This window comes from Apium graveolens, chromosome 8 (genome assembly GCF_009905375.1).
Source record: "Apium graveolens cultivar Ventura chromosome 8, ASM990537v1, whole genome shotgun sequence".
Classification (NCBI taxonomy): Eukaryota; Viridiplantae; Streptophyta; class Magnoliopsida; order Apiales; family Apiaceae; genus Apium; species Apium graveolens.
In genome coordinates this window covers 112,741,642-112,766,076 of record NC_133654.1, presented here as the reverse complement: position 1 = coordinate 112,766,076, position 24,435 = coordinate 112,741,642, and the positions used below count along the sequence as shown (strand labels likewise).

General features: G+C 34.4%; 1 non-coding gene across 1 annotated transcript; it reads left to right on the top strand.

The window, feature by feature from the left end:
* The first annotated feature begins 8,921 nt into the window (after positions 1-8,921).
* LOC141682042 (small nucleolar RNA R71) lies at positions 8,922-9,028 on the top strand. Its single transcript, XR_012559446.1, has one exon. It is a non-coding gene; the product is annotated as a small nucleolar RNA R71 (small nucleolar RNA).
* The last annotated feature ends 15,407 nt before the right edge of the window (positions 9,029-24,435 follow it).

Sequence of the window (24,435 nt, the reverse complement as noted above, 5' to 3'; positions counted from 1 at the left end):
ATATGGTTAACCTACTGAAAAATATTTTTAAAATAATAGAAACACCAATTCAGGATTAAACACTAGTTAGTTGTACTAGTTAAACTAATATTTGACTATTAAGATGGTAAACCAAAAAAAATTATTTTATATCATATTTTGGTTATATCACTAATATATATATATATATATGTATTGACATCCATATGGTTGGATCGATGAAAAATATTTTTAAAATAATCAAAATATAAATTCAGAACTAAACACTAGTCAGTTGTACAAGTCAAACTCATGCTTGACTGTTAAAATGGAAAACCAAATAAAATTATTTTGATATTTAAATTTAGATATATCACTAATATATATCTATTGACATCCATTCCATTGAATCGATTAAAAGTATTTTTAAAATAATCGAAACACAATTTCAGGATTAAACACTAGTTAGTTGTACAAGTCAAACTCATGTTTGACTGTTAAAATGATAAGCCAAATAAAATTATTTTGATATGTAAATTTGGTTATATCACTAATATATATATATATATATCTATTGACATCCATATAGTTGGATCGATGAAAAGTATTTTTAAAATAATCGAAACATAAATTCAGAACTAAACACTAGTTACTTGTACAAGTCAATCTCATACTGACTATAAAATGACAACCAAAAGAAAATTATTTTGATATGTAACTTTGGTTATATCAGTAATATATATATATATATTTATCTTTTGACATCCATATGGTTGAACCGCTGAAAAGCATTTTTAAAATAATCGAAACACCAATTCAGGAAACACTAGTTAGTTGTACTAGTCAAACTAATATTTGACTGTGAAAATGGTAAACAAAACAAAAATTATTTTGATATAATACTTTAGTTATATCACTAATATATATATATATATATATATCTTTTGACATCCATACGGTTGAATCGATGAAAAATATTTTTAAAATAATCGAAACACAAATTCAGAACTAAACACTAGTCAGTTGTACAAGTCAAACTCATGCTTGACTGTTAAAATGGAAAACCAAATAAAATTATTTTGATATTTAACTTAAGTTATATCTCTAATATATATATATATATATATATATATATATTGATAACCATTCGGTTGAATCTATTAAAAGTATTTTTTAAATAATCGAAACACAAATTCAGGATTAAACACTAGTTAGTTGTACAAGTCAAACTCATGCTTTACTGTTAAAATGACAAACCAAATAAAATTATTTTGATATGTAAATTTGGTTATATCAGTAATATATATATATATATATATATATATATATATTGACATCCATACGACTGGATCATTGAAAAGTATTTTTAAAATAATCGAAACACTAATTCATGATTAAACACTAATTAGTTGTACTAGTCAAACTAATGCTTGACAATTAAAATGACAACCTAATAAAATTATTTTGATATAAAATTTTGGTTATATCACTAGTATATATATATATTTATTGACATCTATACAGTTGGATCGTTGAAAAATATTTTTAAAATAATTGAAACACCAATTCAGGATCAAACACTACTTAGCTATACTAGTCAACCTAATATTTGACTGTTAAAATGGTAAACCAAATATAATTATTTTGATATGAAACTTTAGTTATATCACAAATATATATCTATTGACATTCATACGGTTGGATCGTTGAAAAATATTTTAAAAAAAATTGAAACACCAATTAAATTCCGATAAGTAATTAAATACTACTAAATTAAATTCTGATACAAATTAGGAAATGTATTTTTTTTGTGATTTAGGCTTTTTCACAAGACTTTACAATATCAATGAATATTATATTGATCTCGAGTTGCTCATTTAATGTTTTTCCTCTTATAATATAGAGTATAATATATACTGATCACCTATTTTCTATATCGCTGCTCAATACTATCCCATTTCAGGATATATTGTCCAAAGGCCTTGAGAAATATATAAATGAAAAAATTATATTTTAATAAATAGTTGTTTAAATAAAAATAAATTAATATTGAAATATATATATATATATGTTATTATTATTATTTCTCAAAGTTAATAGTGTACTTCTATAGTCAATTTGATATTTTCATAGAAAAATATATTTCCTAATAATTTGTAAAATATTTATGTATTAAAAAAGTAACATATAATTTTACTAATATATTTTTTTGAATAATCATTTTAACGATCCAACCGTGTGAATGTTAAGATATATTGATTTTAGTCATATACACAAATTATTAATTATAAATATATGAATATATATATATGCAAGATAATTGTCAATATTTAATCTACTTAAATTTTAATAAAAATTTTATTGTAATATAAGTGGTATATAGGCAAAACAGGTGAAAATTGAAGCGGCAAATGCACCGCTTTGTCCTATGTTTAACAAATAGGACAGTCTAATTGCTTCACAGATCTGAATATATTTTCATTCCCTCTTTCTTGATTCTCTCTCTCCCCTTCTCTCTTCCCCTCTTTTCCTCCCCCTCTCCTCTCCTGGTTGTGCAAAATCTATAGATATATAAATGTTTAGTTTGATTTTAGCCTCATTTGATTGATTTGTATGTTTCTTTTATGGTGGCTTTAGTTATGGTTTCGTTTAGGGTTTCAATTCGACTTCAATTTGGGGTTTTAGTTCGTGTTCAAAACTAAAGCTTTAGGGCTTATTTTGGATTGAAGGGAAGGCCCATCTCTCTCTCTCTCCCCTCCATCTCCCTCTCATTCCCTCTCTTTATTTCTTTCAGTCTCTCGCCCCCTGCCTTTCGCTTGGAATTGTCTCAGTCTATCAGACTCTCTTCCTCTAATTTGTCTTGGTTGAAAAGTGTGGGAGGAGAGTGGTGGTGATGGGGAACTTGACGGTGATGCTGGAGACGTTTTGTCAGGAGTAATTGGGAGCAGAGATGGTGTTGGGAGCGGAGAGTGGTGGTGATGCGAACCCGGTGATGATGGTGGAGACATTTTGGTAGGAGTAATTGGGAGCGGATAGTGGTGGTGATAGAGAACCCGTCGGTGATGGTGGAGACGTTTTGTTTGGAGTAATTATGATATATTTGTTTCCTAATTGAAAATGTATATTGCAGACACAAACTGCTTGGTTGTTAGTGAAATGGTAAATGGTCAAAATGCCGAGGTAAAGAAAGCAAGGTAATGCACACATTTTTTCGTAATTATTATTTTTTTGTAATTTTTTTAATTTGAAAATGATTTGTCTTGGCAGGAGGATGAAGCTACCTACTGTTAGAGAGAACTATCCTGTTGATTGCTTAAAAAGACAGAAGAAGCTTCCATTTGTTTTGTATAAAATTGAAGCTTTAGGAGAGACCAGTGGCAGTAGTGTGGTGATAGTCAAAGTGAAAGGTCGAGGTGTTGTGCATGAAGCATCTGGCCTACAGGATACTGGACATATACTTGAAGTTGGAAAGAGCATTTATAATACAACTCTAAACATGTCATATTTGACTACTGGTGTTAACAGGTTTGTTCAAATTTAATGCCTTTGTGCAGTATGCCCTTTTTTCTATGTCCTTACTTTTTAAATATATGATCATATGATATATATATACTATGTCTAGTTCTGCATTACATCATATTTGATATAAAGTGTAACATTCAACTCTACAAAGTTTCTAGTAGAGTTGATATTAAGTGTAACATTCAACAGGAATTTTGTAGCTGATTGTCTTGCAAATGATTTAATCAGAACTCAGTAGCTGATGAGAGCTCTCCAACTATAAAACTACTTTCGAGTGCAAGTGAGATTGGATCAATTCTTCTATCAACCGTATAAACCAACGTTTTAGGTGCTACTGATATTCATAACAGCTCCATAGGAAGCAGTCACTTAGTTCAAGAACAATGCAACATCCTTTGAAAGAGACTGGTTAACACAATTACATCTTTAGGGTCATTGGAAGCTGTTAGGGCGAAAATACACGCTAAATTACATACAAGTATATGCGTTCGCAAGTAGTATAAGATATAAATCAGATTCGTTCCCACAGAGACCGGTTTAAGTTATGTTCAAATTATGCACTTATGTAACAATGTATGGTTGTCGTTCAATGCCAAGACAATAACTAGTTGAGATGTTTATAACTAAGATTAAATTAACATACAATTAACTAAGAATAAAAGTGATTCAATTAATTATATGAGACAAAATGGGATTCTAACTTCATTAAATACTTCATTCAAAGTCATTGTTCTTAACCTTAGCATGCAATGGTGATGACAACGAATCAGATAACACGAAACTAGTAAACGCCAATTTTCGTTATATAAATACCCTACTACCAGACATCCACAAAAGAGATAGAAGTTGAATAGACAACAATTATGTTGAGAGCCTATATGTTTATAGAATTTGACAACATAACGGTTTGATGCACAAGTTATCTATCGTGATTATATAGGGAAAGTAAGATGGTTAAAATTACCAACAAATCATGCATAACAATTATACATGAACCTATACTAGCATGGCAAGTTTTAAATCTCTATATTCACTGTCGCTTTAGTAGAGATTAACACGCTATCTTATATGTTAGCTACGCACATAAGACGGATAAGGACAACCAATACTAGGATATCAATCAATCCCCACACACCAAGATATTGAAACAAATTAACTTTAGAAATCCATAAGTAAATCCGTTAGAACCCCACGATAATGATTAGTTCATAATCGAACTCATCGTCACCATGGGTTCCAATGAAATCATGATAATAAACAATATAAGAGTACTAGGGTTCAAAGCCAAATCGAAAACAAGCATACAAGTATCAACTATATCGAAGAATACAAAAGTCTTCTTCTACGTAGCCGTCTCGTGCTCTCTAGGTCTTCTTATTGCTCTCCCTTGGCTCCTTGTTATTAAAATCATCTTATTTAGGGTATATATAGTCTTCCGGTTGATCAGGGATTTAATTCTCTCAAAAATCAAGTAGAATCAGGATTCTGCCCAAATGAACACACGCGAGGGTTTAAAGCCAAATCGAAAACAAGCATCCAAGTATCAACTATATTGAAGAATACGAAAGTCTTCTTCTACGTAGCCGTCTCGTGCTCTCTAGGTCTTCTTATTGCTCTCCCTTGGCTCTTTGTTATTAAAAATATCTTATTTAGGGTATATATAGTCGTCAGGTTGATCAGGGCTTTAATTCTCTCAAAAATCATGTAGAATCAGGATTCTCCCCAAATGAAATCGCGCGGCCGCCCTGCCTTGCGCGTGATGCTCTTCAATATGAGAATGGTCATGGCATCAGAGTCTGACGTCCTTGCAACATATTACCTTGAAAAGCTCAATTAATTATCCAATTAATCCCTGTAATGCACAAACATAAAAACACATCAAAAATACCAATAACTTGAGTCCAAAATTCCAACTTAAGCCTGTAATGAAGCATTCCAAGTAGATATAAAATCCACTTATCATACCCTCAAACTTGAATCGATGCTTGTCCTCAAGCATAAACAGACTCAAAAACTATAAAAAACTTGATGCATGAATGTAACTAAATGATAATGCAATCGATCCTCTCAGAATAACCATAACCAACCAACAAGCGAATGCCTCTAAAAATGCAATGACTTAAAACATAGTTCGAATAAATCCCACAAACCAACTCACAAACCAGAAATGTGTGTGTGTGTGTGTTGCTTAATAGATATACTCTTGATACTAGATCAATAACCATAACTTATCTTATCATCAAAACAATCACAAGTTTATAAAAAGAATAGACGATAAACGCATAATGACTCACAACACCTCCTTTCTACTAGAGTTATACAATGATTCATGCTATTATTGAACACATAACAAAGATGTTTATTTGAACGTGCAATGAATGAGGTCCCAAAAGACTTATGCAATAATACCCATGTAGCGAGCGTTAGATTCGCGGATCCCAGACTATAAAAGCCTTAGATCACTAGGCACAAAGTCCCCTATAATTAATAACTCGAGTATTAAAGAGCTCACTCGTGATCAATTATACATAACACATATTTTTTCTCTTTTATCTATTTTTTTTTCTTTTTTTTCTTTTTTTTCAATGATTTCTGAATGAGTACATTTCACTCCATCTCATTCAACCCTAGAATACACATATAAATATGCATGAGCCGACTACTAGCCATTTGATGTCTAGCCTTATTCACAACTAGCAAGGAATTCCAAGTTTGTCTCCAGTTTAAAAATCAGTGTTTGTACGCCATTACGAGAATACCAAAAATTCTAGATATAAACAAGTGATTAAATCTCAAAATAAACAAATATAATCATGGTCTAGATCAAAAGCAACCTATAAACTTGTGATTTTTTTTCTGGGCATGCAAATCAATTCATTAAGACTTACACATCCCTCTATTCGTCATCACCACACTCAAATTAACATCAGCTTATCAATCGGAAATAGCTCAACCTAAGGGATCATGTTAAATGCATGCAAATGCAACTATATGAAACATACTAACATGATAACAAATATGCAAAAAAAAACAAAAACAAATAACTACATGACAAATATACAAACTATATGAACTAAACTATCATGAATATGCATCTATATGGACTTATACACAAATATTCCTTAACTATCACCCCCAAACTTAAAATTTTCAATGTCCTCATTGAAGGTAAGAATAAGAATACAAGGCATACCTAGTTAGCTGGAGGATCACCCTCGTCGTGTGGAGGATCAGGTGGCCAATCAACCTCGACATCAGTGTCTCGCAAAACAGTACCGAAAGCGTGTGTCAAATCTTTAGGAAAACATCGGTGGAAGTCATGCATGGCCTCAATACACCGATCAACCTTCCATACTTAGCATCACCAATACCAAACCTATCAACTATCTATGGTGCACGAGAGGGACCATCTGTAAGCACGGGAGGAACCGACCAGCCACCCTTTAGACTATCATAGATATATTCCAACCCCTTGTCCAGGGGTGCACCTAAGAATGCATAACTCAAGTGATTTGACAGCGGTTTGAGCCCAAGTGTGGGAACTTCTTCAATATACGGCTCGAGACTCTGCTGAGAAATTTTCAACTCTACTAACCCAAGAGAATCAAATGGCATATCCAACTTCCTCTTCCACGGAGGTGCATTCAAAACCTGCAGTTGCTCTGCTCCGTCTTCATCTTTAATAACTGATTCCCCTATGAAGGCTCTCTCTAAAGTATCTAACCTTGGCAATTGCTTAAGCTCCGAATTCACGACAAAGTCGACCCACTCTACTTTAAAGCACTGCTCTTTATCTGTGGGTAACTTTATTGCCTTGAACACATTAAAAGTGACCTTTTGATCTTGAACCTTCATCATAAGCTCTCCTTTCTGCACATCGATCATAGTTCGGCCCGTAGCCAAGAATGGTCTTCCCAAGATAATGAGAATCTTCTTATCCTCCTTAAAGTCTAGAATGATAAAATTAGCAGGGAAGATGAGATTATCCACCTTAACCAAGATATCCTCCACTACTCCTCATGGATAAGTGATGGAACGATCAACCAACTACAAAGACATGTTCACAGGTTTTGGATCAGGTAGTCCAAGTTTCTTGAAAGCTGACAAGGGCATCAGATTGATGTTAGCTCCCAAGTCACACAAACACTTGTCGAACGACAGATTTCCAATAGTGCAAGGTATCGTGAAGCTTCCTGGATCTTTAAGATTAGGAGTTAGTTTCCATTACAACACAACACTGCACTCTTCCATTAGAGCAACGATTTCCAAGTCATCGAGCTTCACTTTCCAAGAGAATATCTTTCATAAACTTCGCATAGCTAGGCATTTGTTCAAGAGCTTCAATGAAAGGTATGTTAATATGAAGTTTTTTGAACACCTCCGGAAACTTAGAAAATTGCTTATCCAACTTCTACTTCTGCGGCTTCTTAGGAAAAGGAAGTGGAGGATAAACCTATTTATCCCCTATATTACCCTCAGGAGGAGTGTGTTCCACAGTTTTCTTCCTTGATTCCACCTCGGCATCCTTCTGCACCACTTTTTTAGCTACAATCTCATTTTTAGGAATTGGCAAGGGTGCAGATACACCTGCATTCTGGACAGAGTTTTTATACTCTTCGTCTTGCTGAATTTGGGGGCTTGCAACCTTTTCGGATCTCAAGGTGATGGAGTTCACCTGTTCGTTAACTTCCCTCTTTCCTGGATTGGCTTCTGTATCACTAGAAAGCGTTCCTGGTAGTCAATTCAATAAGGCGTTAGCAATTTGCCCTATCTGGTTCTCCAGAGTCTTGATATAAAAAACCTGGTTTTGGCATATAAGAGCCTGGTTTTTGCACATAAGCCGCAACTCCTCCAATTCAAATTTTTCATTCGAAGATATACCTACACCTCCATGAGTTTGTTGTTGAAGTTGGAGTTATTTTCTTGGTGCATATTATGGTTGTTGAAAACCCATAGGGTTGAATTGTTTTCCTGCATACTGCTGATAAGGCTGTTGCACCACATTCTGATAATTGCTCCAGCTGAAGTCAGGATGATAAGTGGCTGGAACTGCTTGCTGCGATCTCTGAAAGTTTCTCACAAACCAAACTGATTCACTAGATATAGCGCATTGCTCCGTTGCATGCGAACCTGCACACATCTCACAAACACTGGTTATCTAATTAACACCATAGTTAGCCAGAGAATCGATCTTCATAGATAATTCCTTTAGTTGAGCAGTGATAGCCATAGCTGTATCCACTTCCAGAACTCCTGCTACCTTTCCCTGTGGCAATCTCTGGGTTGGATACTGATATTCATTAGCAACCATCTGTTCAATTAGATCATAAGCTTCCTCATAGATCTTTGCCCATAATGTTCCACCTGATGCTGCATCAAGCATGGGTCTAGACTGTATTCCCAACCTATTATAAAAATAATTGATGATCATCCAATCAGGCATGCCATGATGAGGACACTTCCTAAGCATCTCCTTGTAGTGCTCCCAAGCTTCACATAGTGTTTCTCCCGATTGCTGCATAAATTGAGTAGGAGCATTCCTGAGTGCAGTTGTCTTCACCATAGGGAAGAATTTAGTAAGAAAGCAAGATCCTCCCAAGTAGTCATAGAAACTACTGGTAGAGAATGTAACCAGCACTTAGCCTTGTCCCTCAGAGAGAATGGGAATAGTCTCAGTTTCACCGCATCCTCGGAAACATTGCTGAACTTGAAGGTGTCACAAATTTCGATGAAATCCCTAATATGCATATTTGGATCATCCGTTGGAGAACCCCCAAATTGGACTGAGTTATGCACCATCTGAATTATGCCAAGCTTGATCTCGAAGGTATTAGCTGTGATCACTGGCTTGACAATGCTAGATTGAATGTCATTGATCTTGGGTTGAGAAAAATCCATCAATGCTTTTGTTGGTGTTGTTGCATCTCCCATTGTAATGAGTACATGAAATACAACAAGAAAACCGTGAAAGAAAAAGAATCTGAGTCAGTGAACTTTAACGACCACTAATGTCAAGCACATAAACTAAAAATTAACACCGAGTCCCCGGCAGCGACGTCAAATACTTGTTAGGGCAAAAACACGCGCTAAATTACATGCAAGTATACGTGTTCGCAAGTAGTATAAGTTATAAATCAGATTCGTTCCCACAGAGACTGGTTTAGGTTAAGTTCAGATTATGCACTAATGTAACAATGTATGATTATAGTTCAATGCTAAGACAATAACTAGTTGAGATGTTTATAACCAAGATTAAACTAACATGTGATTAACTAAGAATAAATGTGATTGAATTAACTATATGAGACAAACATGGGATTCTAACTACATTACATACTTCATTCAAAGTCTTTGTTTTTAACCTTAGCTTGCAATGGTGATGACAAGTAATCAGATAACACGAAACTAGTAAACGCCATCTTTCGTTGTATGAATACCCTACTACCAGACATCCATAAAAGAGATGGAAGCTGAATAGACACCAATTATGTTGAGACCCTATATATCTATAGAATTTGATAACATAACGGTTTGGTGCGCAAGTTATCTATCGTGATTACAAAGGGCAAGTAAGATAGTTAAATATACCTACGAATCATGCATAACAATTATATATGAACCTATGCTAGCATGGCAAATTCTAAATCTCTATATTCATTGTTGCTTTAATATATATTAACACAATATCTTATATGTTAGCTACGCACATAAGACGAATAAGCACAACCAATACTAGGATATCAATCAATCCCCACACACCAAGATATTGAAACAAATTAACTTTAGAAATCCCTAAGTAAATCCGTTAGAACCCCACGATAACGATTAGTTCATAATCAAACTCATCGTCACCATGGGTTCCAATGAAAACATAATAATAAACAATATAAGAGTACTAGGGTTCAAAGACAAATCAAAAACAAGCATTCAAGTATCAACTATATCAAAGAATATAAAAGTCTTCTTCTGCGTAGTCATCTCGTGCTCTCTAGGTCTTCTTATTGCTCTCCTTTGGCTCCATATTATTCAAAACATCTTATTTAGGGTATATATAGGCTTCAGGTTGATCAGGGCTTCAATTCTCTCAAAAATCAAGTAGAATCAAGATTCTGCCCAAATGAACCCGCGCGGCCGACCCGCCTTGCTCGCGGGCGCTCGCTGTTTCTTACCTTTTGGTGTGGCCACCCCGCACTCCAGCGCGGGCGCACCATGCTACTGTTGTTTCAGCGCGGCCGCCCCGCTTCTCAGCACGGACGCGCCGTGCTTCTGGATTTTTGCTCCAATTTCTTGTTTTTGATGTAAGTTGAGTTCTGTCTGTCAGAATTTGACGATCCAATAGTCCACGTGAAGCTCTCGAGATGCTCTTCAACATGAGAATGGTCGTGGAATCAGATTCTATTGGATCTATCTAATCTTGGCCCTGCATTTTATGATATTAATTAAAAGAGTACGAATAGAACATTAACCTTAATCGCTACGGCGCAAGCGATTCAAATTCACATCTTCTATTGTATTCCCTGATTTTCCTTGGACGAAGTGTGAGCTTCGATCTCCCAAGGTGTACCTCTTGCAAAGCTCCAAAATTCCAAAACCCTAACTGGCTCCTTGAGAAAAATGCCTGCCTCTCTCAAACCCTAGGATGTGATTTCGTTTTTTGTGTGTCACCCCTAGTTTTAGGAGAATGAGAATATATATAGGCTACAGTAGGGATCATGGACCATTAGGTCAGGCCTTCCAATGACATTCTGGGCCAAGCCCAATGTCATTAAATATTAATTCAATCCACTAAAGAATTAATATTTGCACTACCTTTCATAATTCCGTAAATTAATTATTTAATTCGGCTCCCATATTAATTGCTTATAAATTCCCCATGTTTAAGAGATCGCATGTCCATTAATTAAATTATTTTTTGATAATTTATTTAATCAATATCTTTTATCCTTGATCATCCACTCAACCTTATAATTATGCAAGAACAAATCTGCCTGCAGGACTAAAGCATAATTATCTTTACGAGCTTTCAAGAGGACATCATCACCCGAATATATATTTTAGACACAATTTCCTTTTATAGTTAATATCCCACTCTGCATATAATGTCATTGCCCAATACATAAATTCGTAATTTAAAACAAATTACTTAATGTATGAATCAATGCATGTGCATTAAATACAAGTGTCAATTACTACATCCGGATTAAGAACCTAAGCAATAATAATATCATAGAATCTTAGTTCTTCTTTATTGTCAGAATAAAAGAAACAATTATTCTACTATTTTGATCCCGTTCAATATACATAAAGTATACAAGTATTATTCAATAGTCAAGATAAACTATTTCTAAATAATACTTTAGCCGTTCTAGTGGTTTGTCTAATACCACTTAGACTGTGAACCTTTATTATATTATATAAGGAGTTTGACAATCTAATCTTCTGCTATCCCATTTGATACTAGATTGTCTACAATATATAATATACAGACAATGTGAAAACATGCATTCAAGATTCTCAAATAATTATTATTAAAGTATATACTTCAAATGAATATCTCAGTATAAACCCTAACAGATTCTGCCCTCGTTGCAACATATTACCTTGAAAAGCTCAATTAATCATCCAACTAATGCCAGTAATGCACAAACACAAAAACACATAAAAAATACCAATAACTTGAGTCCAAAATATCAACTTAAGTGTGTAATGAAGAGTTCCAAGTAGATAAAAAATCCACTTATCACAAGCTTCAACCATCAAAGATGAATATACAAAGAGTTCTCTTCAAGGATGCGTTAGTAAGGTAGCTGTTTTATCACAGTTATTAAAATGTTTTGTTCTATTTCTTATGTTATTAGTTGTATTATTTGCTTTCTATCTCTGTTGAAGTAGTAGGAGATTATGATATACACCTTCCCTTTTTTAAGCTATTGTGTGAAAGACTGGTTCAATTACTGAATACCAAGAGCAGCCAATTTTTAAAACAAGTATGTTCTATGTCTCACTTACTATATACACAAGTGTTATTTAGAGTTTTAGCCTTGCAAGTGAATCATCACTGGAGTATACTGTTACATGATTATCTTTACTTTCGAAATCTAAATGTACATCTATTTTTAAATAAATGAATATATTTTTTATTCTTTTTCTCCTAATAAATATTCATGGTTCAATATGTAAATTAATCATTGTATCTAGGAACTTTGCATGTCTAGTGTACCTTTAGTGATCTTGAGTTGAAATTCCAGAAAGCTGAGTCTTTTTCCATTTATTTTTGAGTTTAACTATTTATTGTTGATTAAGGAATTTTGAGTTTTTTGTCTAGTAAATTCAACCCGGTTACAACAATGGTACCCTTCTTGTACCAACTTGGTGAGAATTGAAGTGCTTTCTAAATGTGCATTTAATTTCTAAATAGTCAGGTAAAAGGCTAGTTTGACAGAAAGATATAAATGGTTCTCCTACATGAACATGATTTCCATACTTAATTAGTCATGAAACAAGATTTATTATTTCTTTAACTTAACTTTATTGCTTTTTCTATATTTGTATAAACTGCAGTTTATAGAAGATAAAGGACATATTTTTGTCACTACTGTGTTAGATTTGTGTCTAGCAATAAAATGTTGATTTTATTATATCTCGTGTTCTAAGTGTGTGTTCTTTCGGTGCACAACTCAATTTCCACTTATTTCAGGTTTTGATTGCATGACAAGTTCATCACCTATATTTGAATTAGACAACAGTAGTCAATGGGATATTTCCCTAGGCGCCTAATTGTAGTACTGGTGTAATTTTTTACAGTTTACTCTATCCCACCCTTTTGTTTTTGAAGAGCATGGAACTCATATTACAAGAATATAAGTTACTTCAAAGTTAGAGTTAAAGAATGTAATTGTGTAATATGTTTGATTTAGAATTATTGATAAAACTAGATACAATGATAATTGTGTATTTTGCTTCAATAAATGTTGATTTTCTTTTGGCACGTTTAGATTTTGTGTTGAGTTTGTGATTGCATTATATTTTTGCAGGTTTAGAATTTAAATTGGAAGTCGAAAATGGCTGGAAACTGAAAAATCAGTATTTGGCTATTTTGGAAATATAAACTTACGACGGTTTTCATCACATATTTCATCGTAAGTTGGTCCCAATTCCAAATATACGATAGTTTGTTTTTGTCGAAAGTTACTATTTACGACGTATAGTTGCGTCGTAAATTTAGGTTTTATTTTATCAAAGATGGGTCTCACAAGAAAACATCCGACGATCCTTCCGTCGTAAGTAACTAACATCTGACAATATTTTGTTAGTGTATACTGAAAACATTTATTTGAAGTATGTACATTTATTTCTGGCCAGTTTATTTGAGAATCATTTGAATGTTTACATGTTGTCTAATATTATATATTGTGAACAATCTAGTATCAAATGGGATACAGAATATTAGATTATTAAATACGGTTATATAATATAATAAGGTTCACAGCACAGGTGGTGTTGGACAATCCACTGGTATGGCTGTAGTATTATTTAGATTAGTTTATATTGACTAATAAATAATACTAGTATACTTTGTGTATATTGAACATGATCAAATTTAGAATTATTCCCTTAATACTGATTAAAAAGGAGAACTAAGATTCTATGTTATTATTAATGCTTAGGTTCTTAATCCGGAAATAGTAATTGATACGTGTATATTATTTACATGCTTTGATTTATATATGAAATCATTCTTTTGCATTATATCATTATATTTTGGGTGATGGAATTATATACATGGTGGATATTATTTATTGAAGGAATCCATGTCCTGATAATATTCGGGTTAATGATGTCCCCTTGAAAGCTCAAAAAGATTTAATTATGTGAAACCCTGCAGGTGGAATTTATTCTGGCATAATTAAATAAAGGTTGAGTGGATGATCAAGGATAAAAGATATTAATTAAATAAATTATCAGTAATTTATTTAATTAATGGACATATGATATTTTAAACATGGGGAATTTAATAAGCAAATAATATTGGAACCGAATTAATTAAATTACGGTATTAGGAAAGGTAGTGAAAATATTAATTCTTTAGTGGATTGAATTAATATTTAATTACATTGGGCTAGGCTCAAGATGTAATTAGAAGGCCCAACCTAATTATCCATGGTCCCTATTGTAGCCTATATATATTCTTATTCTCTTCTTGCTTGGCAATTGTGTAAAAATATATTGTAGCCACCAAGGAGCAAGAAGAGAGGATAACTTGAGAAGACGGAGGCCACACTTCGCTCAAGGGAATTTGGGAATACAATAGAAGAGCGTGGAATCAACCATTAACAAGGTAATCCTCTTTTCGTAATCTTTATCGTAAAATATAGTAACACCCTAAGTCCGTGGTTCCCAACAATTGGTATCAAGAGCCTGGTAATGGGTTCTACATTTTATGATATAATGTCCATGTCGAAATTATATATGCGTGTATATAGTGTTTTGCTTGTATTGGTTTTGATGCAGGTTGTTAATCCACTATTATGGCCATGTAAATTTTAATTATGTGTTTGGATCCCACGTGGTTTAATCGTGGTTAATTTTTGTTTTGGTTTCCACGTGGTTTAATCGTGGTTGTAATTTACACGAGGGTTGATCGTATTAGAATAAATTTTACAAAATTAGTTTTGTATTAGATCTATTTTTTTTTGTAATTGTTCCGGGTGTTTTTTAATAGTTATGTGTGATCGGAAATCAATTCCGGTAGTTTTTTGTTCCGCTGTGCGATTACAAGGGGCTGCTGTTGATGTTTGGATCGAACAAAATTAAAACAAAACTCACAGAAAAGCAACAGGCGTACGCGCGCTGCGGCCGCTGCAGCAGCTGGGGCTGCTAGGGCCGCTGCGGCAGCTGGGACTGCTGGGGCTGCTGCGGCAGCTGGGACTGCTGGGGTTGCTGGGGCTGCTGGGGCTGCTGCGGCAGTTGGGACTGCTGGGGCTGCTGGGGCTGTCGGGGCTGTTGGGGACGTCGGGGCGCGCTTGGGGCAGATTTTTTTTTAGAGCTGGATTTTTTTTCAAGGGCCATAATAGTGGAAAATTTATTTTAATTTTTTCCATTAAATTTTAATTATTGCTTTAATTTATTGATTATGTGTGTCGTTAATTATGTGTGTAATTCTTTTAAAATTGCATGTTTAACTTAATTAGGACGACATGGACATAAATTTTATTTATTGCTTTAATTAAATGTTATATGTTGCTAAAATTATGTATGTATTTTGAATGCATGATTAGACATAATTATAACAACATAGGGCTCCATTTAATTTTAAAATTCCTTAATTTTAATAAAAAAAAATCTAAGTGGGAGAGGGAATTAATATGAAATTAAATCCCATGGTCTCCATTATTGGTTGTAGGTAATTTAACATAAAGGCGAATATAAATTATATATACGTCATCCATCGTGGCATGTAATTTATGGTGTCTAGAATGTTATAGAAATTACTAGAACAAACTTCTTAAATTAATAAATTTTGAAAGGAATAAATACGAATTTTCTTTATTTCTGATTTTGGGTGATTTTGTCAAAAACGGGTTCATCGAACTTGTAAGGATGTGGGTTTTAAGCGAGACCGATGTGACTCCTCCACTACCTGGAAATCAAACCATTGATGAATATTGAATTGAAATATTCTATTCAAGGCAAAATTACGAATATTGGAAGGTGTACACGCCACCCATCGTGGCGTACCAAGTTCCATAGATTTCAAATAATTTAAGATTTGATGATGGTATACACTTAACTATGAAAAATAATATAGTCCACCCCAACGTGGCATATTGTTTAGTAATAGGACCGAAGTAACATTTAAACAAAATTAGGTGGTATACATGTCACACATCGTGGCGTACCAGAAGCTTATGGTGTTTATATGTTAGTGCATTAAATTTTAATAATTGTTAGAGGAATCAATAGATCTTAATAATTAATGCACCCTTATTTATGTGATGTTTTTATGCATGATTCTATGGATAAAATGGGTTTTAATCCACTATTCACCATACTTAAGGATAACAAACTTACCGGACCTAACTATATTGAATGGAAACGAAATTTGGACATTGTGTTGGCTGCTGAGGAGTACAAGTTTTGCACTTATGAACCCAAGCCTGAACAGCCTGCTGTTGATGCTCCTGAAGATGAGAAAGAGTATTATAAACGGTGGATTAAGGCTGATGAACTGTCGCGATGTTATATTCTGGCAGCAATGTCGGGTGTTTTGCAGCATCAGCATCAGTCTATGGCCACTGCTTTGGATATGCTCTTTAATCTCAAGGAACTTTTTGGAGATCAGAATAGGGCTGCTAGGCAAGTAGCCATGAAGGCTTTAATGAACACTCAGATGGCTGAAGGCACACCTGTAAGGGATCATGTTCTCAAGATGATGTCTCATCTGAATAAGATAGAGATCCTTGGTGCTGAACTTGATGGGGAAACCCAGATTGACATTATCCTTATGAGCTTGTCCAAGAGTTTTGAGCAGTTCCACTTGAATTACAACATGAACAAGAGGCAGTATAGTCTCGCGGAACTGCTGATAGAACTTCAGGCAGCTGAAGGATTATTTCGGCAGAGTGTTCAAGTGAATGTGGCTGAGAAAGGTTCTTCCTCTAAGCCGAAAGGTATTAAGAAGAAGAAAAAGGCTCAAACACAGAAAGCTGTGAAGGCAGTGGGAGTTCAGGGTGGTGTGAAAAAGCCTAAGGGAAAGTGCTTCAGATGCAAACAGTCAGGTCACTAGAAATAGGATTGTCCTCTTCCTAAGAAGACAAACAATACTGGTATGTCTCTTTCTCTAGTTACAGAAACATTTATAGCGGCTATATCTACGAGCACTTGGGGTGTAGATACAGGAGCCACTGATCATGTTTGTAATTCTATGCAGGGGTTCCAGCTATCCAGAATGCTTAGAGATGGTGAGATATACGTGTTCATGGGAGATGCTACGAAAGTAGCAGTAGTTGTAGTAGGAGTTATTCATTTATATTTTGGTTCTGATAGGATTTTGGTTTTGAACAATTTTCTTTATGTACCTTCTTTTAGAAGGAATTTAATTTCGGTTTCTAAACTTACTTTGGATGGTTATAATGTTTGTTTGGATCGTAATGTTTCTATTATGATGAATAAACGAATTATATATTCTGGAACATTGCAAGACAATTTGTATATAATTAATCCTAGTCAACCTGCACTGCAACTGCAATTTAGGGAATTGAACAACATATCTTCTAACTCTACTAAAAGAAAGGAACCTTCTAGTTTGAACCAAACATATCTTTGGCACTTGAGATTAGGTCATATTAACTTGAGGAGGATTCAAAGACTGGTAGTAGACGGGCCTTTAAGCTCATTGGCAGTGGAGCCATTTCCAGTTTATGAATCCTGCTTGGAAGGTAAAATGACTAATAGGCCTTTCAAGGCAAAGGGGAATAGAGCCAAACAAGTATTAGAATTGGTTCACTCTGATTTATGTGGACCCATGAATATCCAAGCAAGAGGTGGTTATGAATATTTCGTCACTTTCATTGATGATTATTCTAGATATGGGTACGTTTATTTGTTGCACCGTAAGTCTGAGTGCTTTGATAAGTTCAAAGAGTACAAAGCTAAAACGCAGAAGCGACTTAATAAAAGTATCAAGTCACTACGATCAGATCGTGGTGGCGAATACTTGCTTGGAGAATTTAGGGAATATTTATCAGAAAATGGGATAGAATCCTAGTTAACTGTACCAGGCACACCCCAGCAGAACGGTGTAGCAGAGAGAAGGAACCGGACTCTTTTAGAGAGTGTTAGATCGATGATGAGTTATTCGGATTTACCCAAGTCGTTTTGGGGACATGACTTAGAGACAGCAGCTTATCTTCTGAACTTAGTACCTTCTAAGTCGGTTCCTAAAACCCCCTTAGAATTGTGGACCGGGGATAAACCGAGTCTAAGACATATTCGAATATGGGGTTGTCCAGCACATGTGCTGAACAAGAACGCGACTAAGTTAGAATCTCATACAGAAGTAAAGTTGTTTGTAGGCTACCCCATAGGAACGAAAGGATATTTATTTTATAGTCCGAAGAATCGGGATGTCATTGTTAGCACCAATGCAAGATTCTTGGAGGAGGACTATATAATGAATCACAAACCCATGAGCAGTGTCATTTTAGAGGAACTAGTGGGAGGGACAAATAATATCCATGAAGCTGTAGTACAAGTAGAACAACCACAACATAATGTACAACCTGTCACTAATACTGCACCAGTGCCTCGTCGTAGTGGGAGGGTTGTTCAACAGCTTGATAGATTCATGTTTTTGGGAGAGTCTTCAGACTTGGTCCCTGGTGAACATGATGATGATCCCCATACATACGAAGAGGCAGTACAAGACAAAGATGCAGATCTTTGGCAAAAGGCGATGGAATCTGAGATAAAATCAATGTATTCTAATCAGGTCTGGGAGCTTATGGAACCACCCAAAGGTATAAAACCTATTGGATGTAAGTGGATCTACAAGAAAAAGAGGGGATTAGATAAAAAGGTGAAAGCCTGGAAAGCAAGACTTGTTGCGAAAGGGTATACTCAGAAAGAAGGTATCGATTATGAGGAAACCTTTTCACCGGTAGTCATGCTTAAGTCAATCCGTATTCTTTTATCTATAGCAGCTCATCTCGATTATGAGATTTAGCAAATGGATGTCAAGACAGCTTTTCTTAATGAAAGTCTTGAAGAAACCATCTATATGCAGCAACCAAAAGGATTCATTAAGGAAGGCCAAGAGCATCTGGTATGTAAGTTTAAGAGGTCTAATTATGGACTTAAACAAGCTTCTAGAGACTGGAATATTCATTTTGATCAGGCAGTCCAGTCATATGGATTTGATCAAAGTCCAAGCGAATCGTGCTTGTATAAGAGAAGTGAAGGTAATGCAGTGGTTTTTCTAGTACTATATGTAAATGATATTTTACTCATTGGAAACAATGTTGAGATGTTGTCATCAGTAAAGGCATGGTTGTTCAAACAATTTGACATGAAGGACTTAGGTGAAGCGGCATACATCCTTGGGATCAAAGTTACAAGGGATCGCAAGAAAAGGATGTTGGCTTTATCTCAAGAGCCCTACATTGATGAAGTATTAGCTCGTTTTAACATGCAGAACTCCAAGAAAGGTTTTTTACCTTTTAAGCATGGAGTTGCTCTATCTAAGAAGCAGTGTCCTTCGACACCTAAGGATATAGAGAGCATGAAAGCAGTTCCTTATGCTTCAGCATGTGGAAGCTTAATGTATGCTATGTTATGTACGAGGCCTGGCATCTGCTTTGCTGTAGGCATGGTTAGTAGATATCAGTCGAACCCAGGTCAGGAACATTGGAGTGCAGTAAAAACTATACTCAAGTACCTGAGAAGGACTAAGGAGTATATGTTAATTTACAAGGCCTCAGATCTATTTCCTTTGGGATATACTGATTCAGATTTCCAATCAGATAGGGATAAGAGGAAATCAACCTCGGGATATGTTTTTACTTTGGGAGGTGGAGCCGTTATATGGAGGAGTGTAAAGCAGAAATGCATTGCAGACTCCACCATAGAGGCCGAGTACGTGGCGGCCTCTGAGGCTGCCAAGGAGGCTGTATGGTTCAGGAACTTCCTTTTGGACTTAGATGTGGTACCTAATTTGCCTAGGAGCTTGACGGTGTATTGTGATAACACTGGTGCTGTGGCAAATTCAAAGGAACCGCGAGACCACAAAGCAACTAAACATATTGAACGTAAGTATCATCTCATACGAGGAATCGTAAAGCGAGGGGATATAGTTGTGGCTCACATATCATCAGAAGACAACCGAGCAGATCCTTTCACAAAGAGCTTGCCAACCAAGGTTTTTGACAAGCATGTGGAAGCGATAGGAGTCAGATGGATGGACACATAGATTTTTATGTAATAGTGGATTAAATAAACACTGATGTACACATAGAATATTTTGAGTATAAGTGGGAGATTGTTAGTGTATACTGAAAATATTTATTTGAAGTATGTACATTTATTTCTGGCCAGTTTATTTGAGAATCATTTGAATGTTTACATGTTGTCCAATATTATATATTGTGAACAATCTAGTATCAAATGGGATACATAATATTAGATTGTTAAATACGGTTATATAATATAATAAGGTTCACAGCACAGATGGTGTTGGACAATCCACTGGTATGGCTGTAGTATTATTTAGATTAGTTTATATTGACTAATAAATAATACTAGTATACTTTGTGTATATTGAACATGATCAAATGTAGAATTGTTCCCTTAATACTGATTAAGAAGGAGAACTAAGATTCTATGTTATTATTAATGCTTAGGTTCTTAATCCGGAAATAGTAATTGACACGTGTATATTATTTACATGCTTTGATTTATATATGAAATAATTCTTTTGAATTATATCATTATATTTTGGGTGATGGAATTATATACATGGTGGATATTATTTATTGAAGGAATCCATGTCCTGATAATATTCGGGTTAATGATGTCCCCTTGAAAGCTCAAAAAGATTTAATTATGTGAAACCCTGCAGGTGGAATTTATTCTGGCATAATTAAATAAAGGTTGAGTGGATGATCAAGGATAAAAGATATTAATTAAATAAATTATCAGTAATTTATTTAATTAATGGACATATGATATTTTAAACATGGGGAATTTAATAAGCAAATAATATTGGAACCGAATTAATTAAATTACGGTATTAGGAAAGGTAGTGCAAATATTAATTCTTTAGTGGATTGAATTAATATTTAATTACATTGGGCTAGGCTCAAGATGTAGTTAGAAGGCCCAACCTAATTATCCATGGTCCCTATTGTAGCCTATATATATTCTTATTCTCTTCTTGCTTGGCAATTGTGTAAAAACATATTGTAGCCACCAAGGAGCAAGAAGAGAGGATAACTTGAGAAGACGGAGGCCACACTTCGCTCAAGGGAATTTGGGAATACAATAGAAGAGCGTGGAATCAACCATTAACAAGGTAATCCTCTTTTCGTAATCTTTATCGTAAAACGTAGTAATACCCTAAGTCCGTGGTTCCCAACATATTTTCCATCGTAAATTCATTACATACGATAATATGTTTCGTTGTAAGTTGATTTAATATTTTATTGAGAATTTGGGCCCATGCTTACTAACCTGCGACAATTTTTTTTTGTGACAAAAAATTCAACTTACTACTCCAGCAAAATGACGAAAATTTTTCATCGTAAATACCTCAATTACGATAATTTCAGTTAAAAATTATCGTAAATGGCCTGATTTGTTGTAGTGCATGCATGTGTATGAACATACATCGGAAGGGATAAGAAATGAAGTCAAGATTTCTGCTTCCTGTAGTTTTTCACCTTAGCTTTTATCAACAACCTGATGCTTAAATTTTGAATGCTTAATCATTAGCATCATCATGCATCTTTTCTAGACAAAAGTCTCTAGAAGTAATAAGAGGAAAAAGAGATGTTGCAGAATAAACTCATCATAAAATTCTTAAGACAACTTAGATCTTAGATTTTGAGGATGAAACTCAGCAATTATAACGACTCGTATACTTTTATATTATTTAAAAGTGTAATTATTAAATAATTAATTAAATAAAATATATTATTGGTTTCGACCGTTATGTGTTATTTTATTATTATCTATGTGTGATTTTTTGGTGCATAGGTTTGTTCGCGTAATTAGTTATTGAGCTGTATTATTTTTGTTTCACTTTTAAAAGTGGTTTTTATGGCAGATTTATTTTCATAAATATTTGGATGGTCTCCAAAATTGTTTTTATGGTTTTAAAATTACAATAATTATTTTTGATTTTATAAAATTTGGAAATCAATATTTCATCAATTATTTAGCCCTGTATAATTTTCTGATTGCATTTATTTGTAAAATCTGTATTTAATTCCCGAATTCTTCAAAAATAATAAAACTCATATTTATTTAAGTTTGGAATACTCCGAGAATTTTAAAATTAATTTGGGAATTTATGGGATTAATTTCACCCGCGCGTTGATTCGTTTAATTATTAAAAGCGGATATAAATTACATTTCAGAAATTATTTAAAAATTATGAAAGTTTTATCTTATTTGTTTTTGGATATTTCGGAAATTTTGATACAAAAATTGTAATTTTTCGAGGCCTTACGATGCGTAGCTGGTTCGTTACTTTATTTAAAAACGAACCAGGAAAATTCTTTAAAAATGAATTCGGGACACTTGTGTGCATTCAGTTTATTGGAGTGATACGTGGCAGTAGTAGAAGGAATTAGAAAAAAATATATATATAACAAAACTCCCCACCCCGTTTCTTTTCTGTTATTTTGTTCTTGTCTCGCCCCTGGTCTCTTTTCCGGTGGCCGCAGTTTCAACTCCGGTGAGTTTTCTCGGCGTTATTTCCGTGTTTCATCCCCTGGTTACTCTGAATCTTGTTCGGCTGATAAATACACGCATATACATATGTGTGTGTGTACCAGTTGGACGATTATTGATATGGGCTGTGTTCCTTTTTCTGGATTATGGACTCGGTTCTTTGTTCTCTGTTGCCTTTGTTGCTTTACCGTGTTACTTGATTTTAGTCCTCTTCGCCGTATTCTGTTTTACGGTTGTAATTTTGGAATATTTATTAATTCTAGTAATACTTCTTTTTTTGCAGAAATTATCGAGTAATATTCATAATATTAAAAGATTTTCGTGCGGAATATTATTATTATAAATCAGTGAAGTTCGTGTCGAAACCCAATTTATTCGGGTACCCGCGAATTTTACCGCCGTCGGCGATGAGCCTCGACGAGCCGACGGTGGATCGTGATGATCATTATCTGAGTCCCAATATCTTAAAATAAATAATTTAGTTCGTATATTATTGTAGTCGAAATAAAAAGTAATAGTAATTAAATAATTCAGTTCGAGAATTATTTGGATTGATTATCTGTTTGCTGAGTTGTGATTGTAATTGTAATTATTAGTTTGGACTGGTAAGTTGGATTGTGATTGTGATTGTGATTGATTGGTTTGACGTCAAACTGTTTCGACGGGTAGTCCGATAAACAAAAGAGATGCTGCCCGATTTTCGGGAAATCAAACCACGAAAATACGGGAGCGTATCCGGTAAATATTGGGATGTCGAGTGAATATATATATATATACTTATACTTTATTCGAACTTGGTTGTATGCTGTGGTGAGTGTTTTGTCAAAACCCAGTAACCCTAATTTCGTAAAATGACGAGTATACGTATTTTTTTGAAAACGAACACCATATCAATTTCTCAAAAATGTGAACCCTAATTGTGGTATGTTATTATAATATGTGTAATTACGAGTCAGGATTGCATATCGTTGGGTAGAATTGGTATTGAGGATATGTCAAGCATACCTGGTCGTCTAACGTAGAATATTTCGACTCTGTAGGTTCTAGTCGGGAAACCGAAAGTGGATGTTGGAATAAGGATAACCTAGTGGACAGTCGACGAGCTCAGTAGGGTTTCCACCGAAGAACCTGAGTGTTGGAGTCCAATCCAAGGTGATCTAGTGGTTAGACGTTAAAGCCTGAGTGTCCGAGTCGGCTCAGAGTCGATCAGTAATAGTTGTAAAGCTCTGCAAGGCAAGTACCCCTGACCATTCTTTTATTGTTCAGTATATATGAATAGCTATTATTTTAATCTCGTAATGGAACAGAAACGTTTTAAGTTACGTATCACATGTAGTTATAAATCACTGTTTTCAAACCTATTTTGGGGAAGAGTAACTTCGAAAGGTACCTATCTCGAAGGAAATGACTTGCGAACTGGATTTTATATGTGTGCTGATAAAATGAATGATTTTGAAAATAAGATAGGTACAAGTGTTTTGGAAACTAGATAAAACGATCAGATAT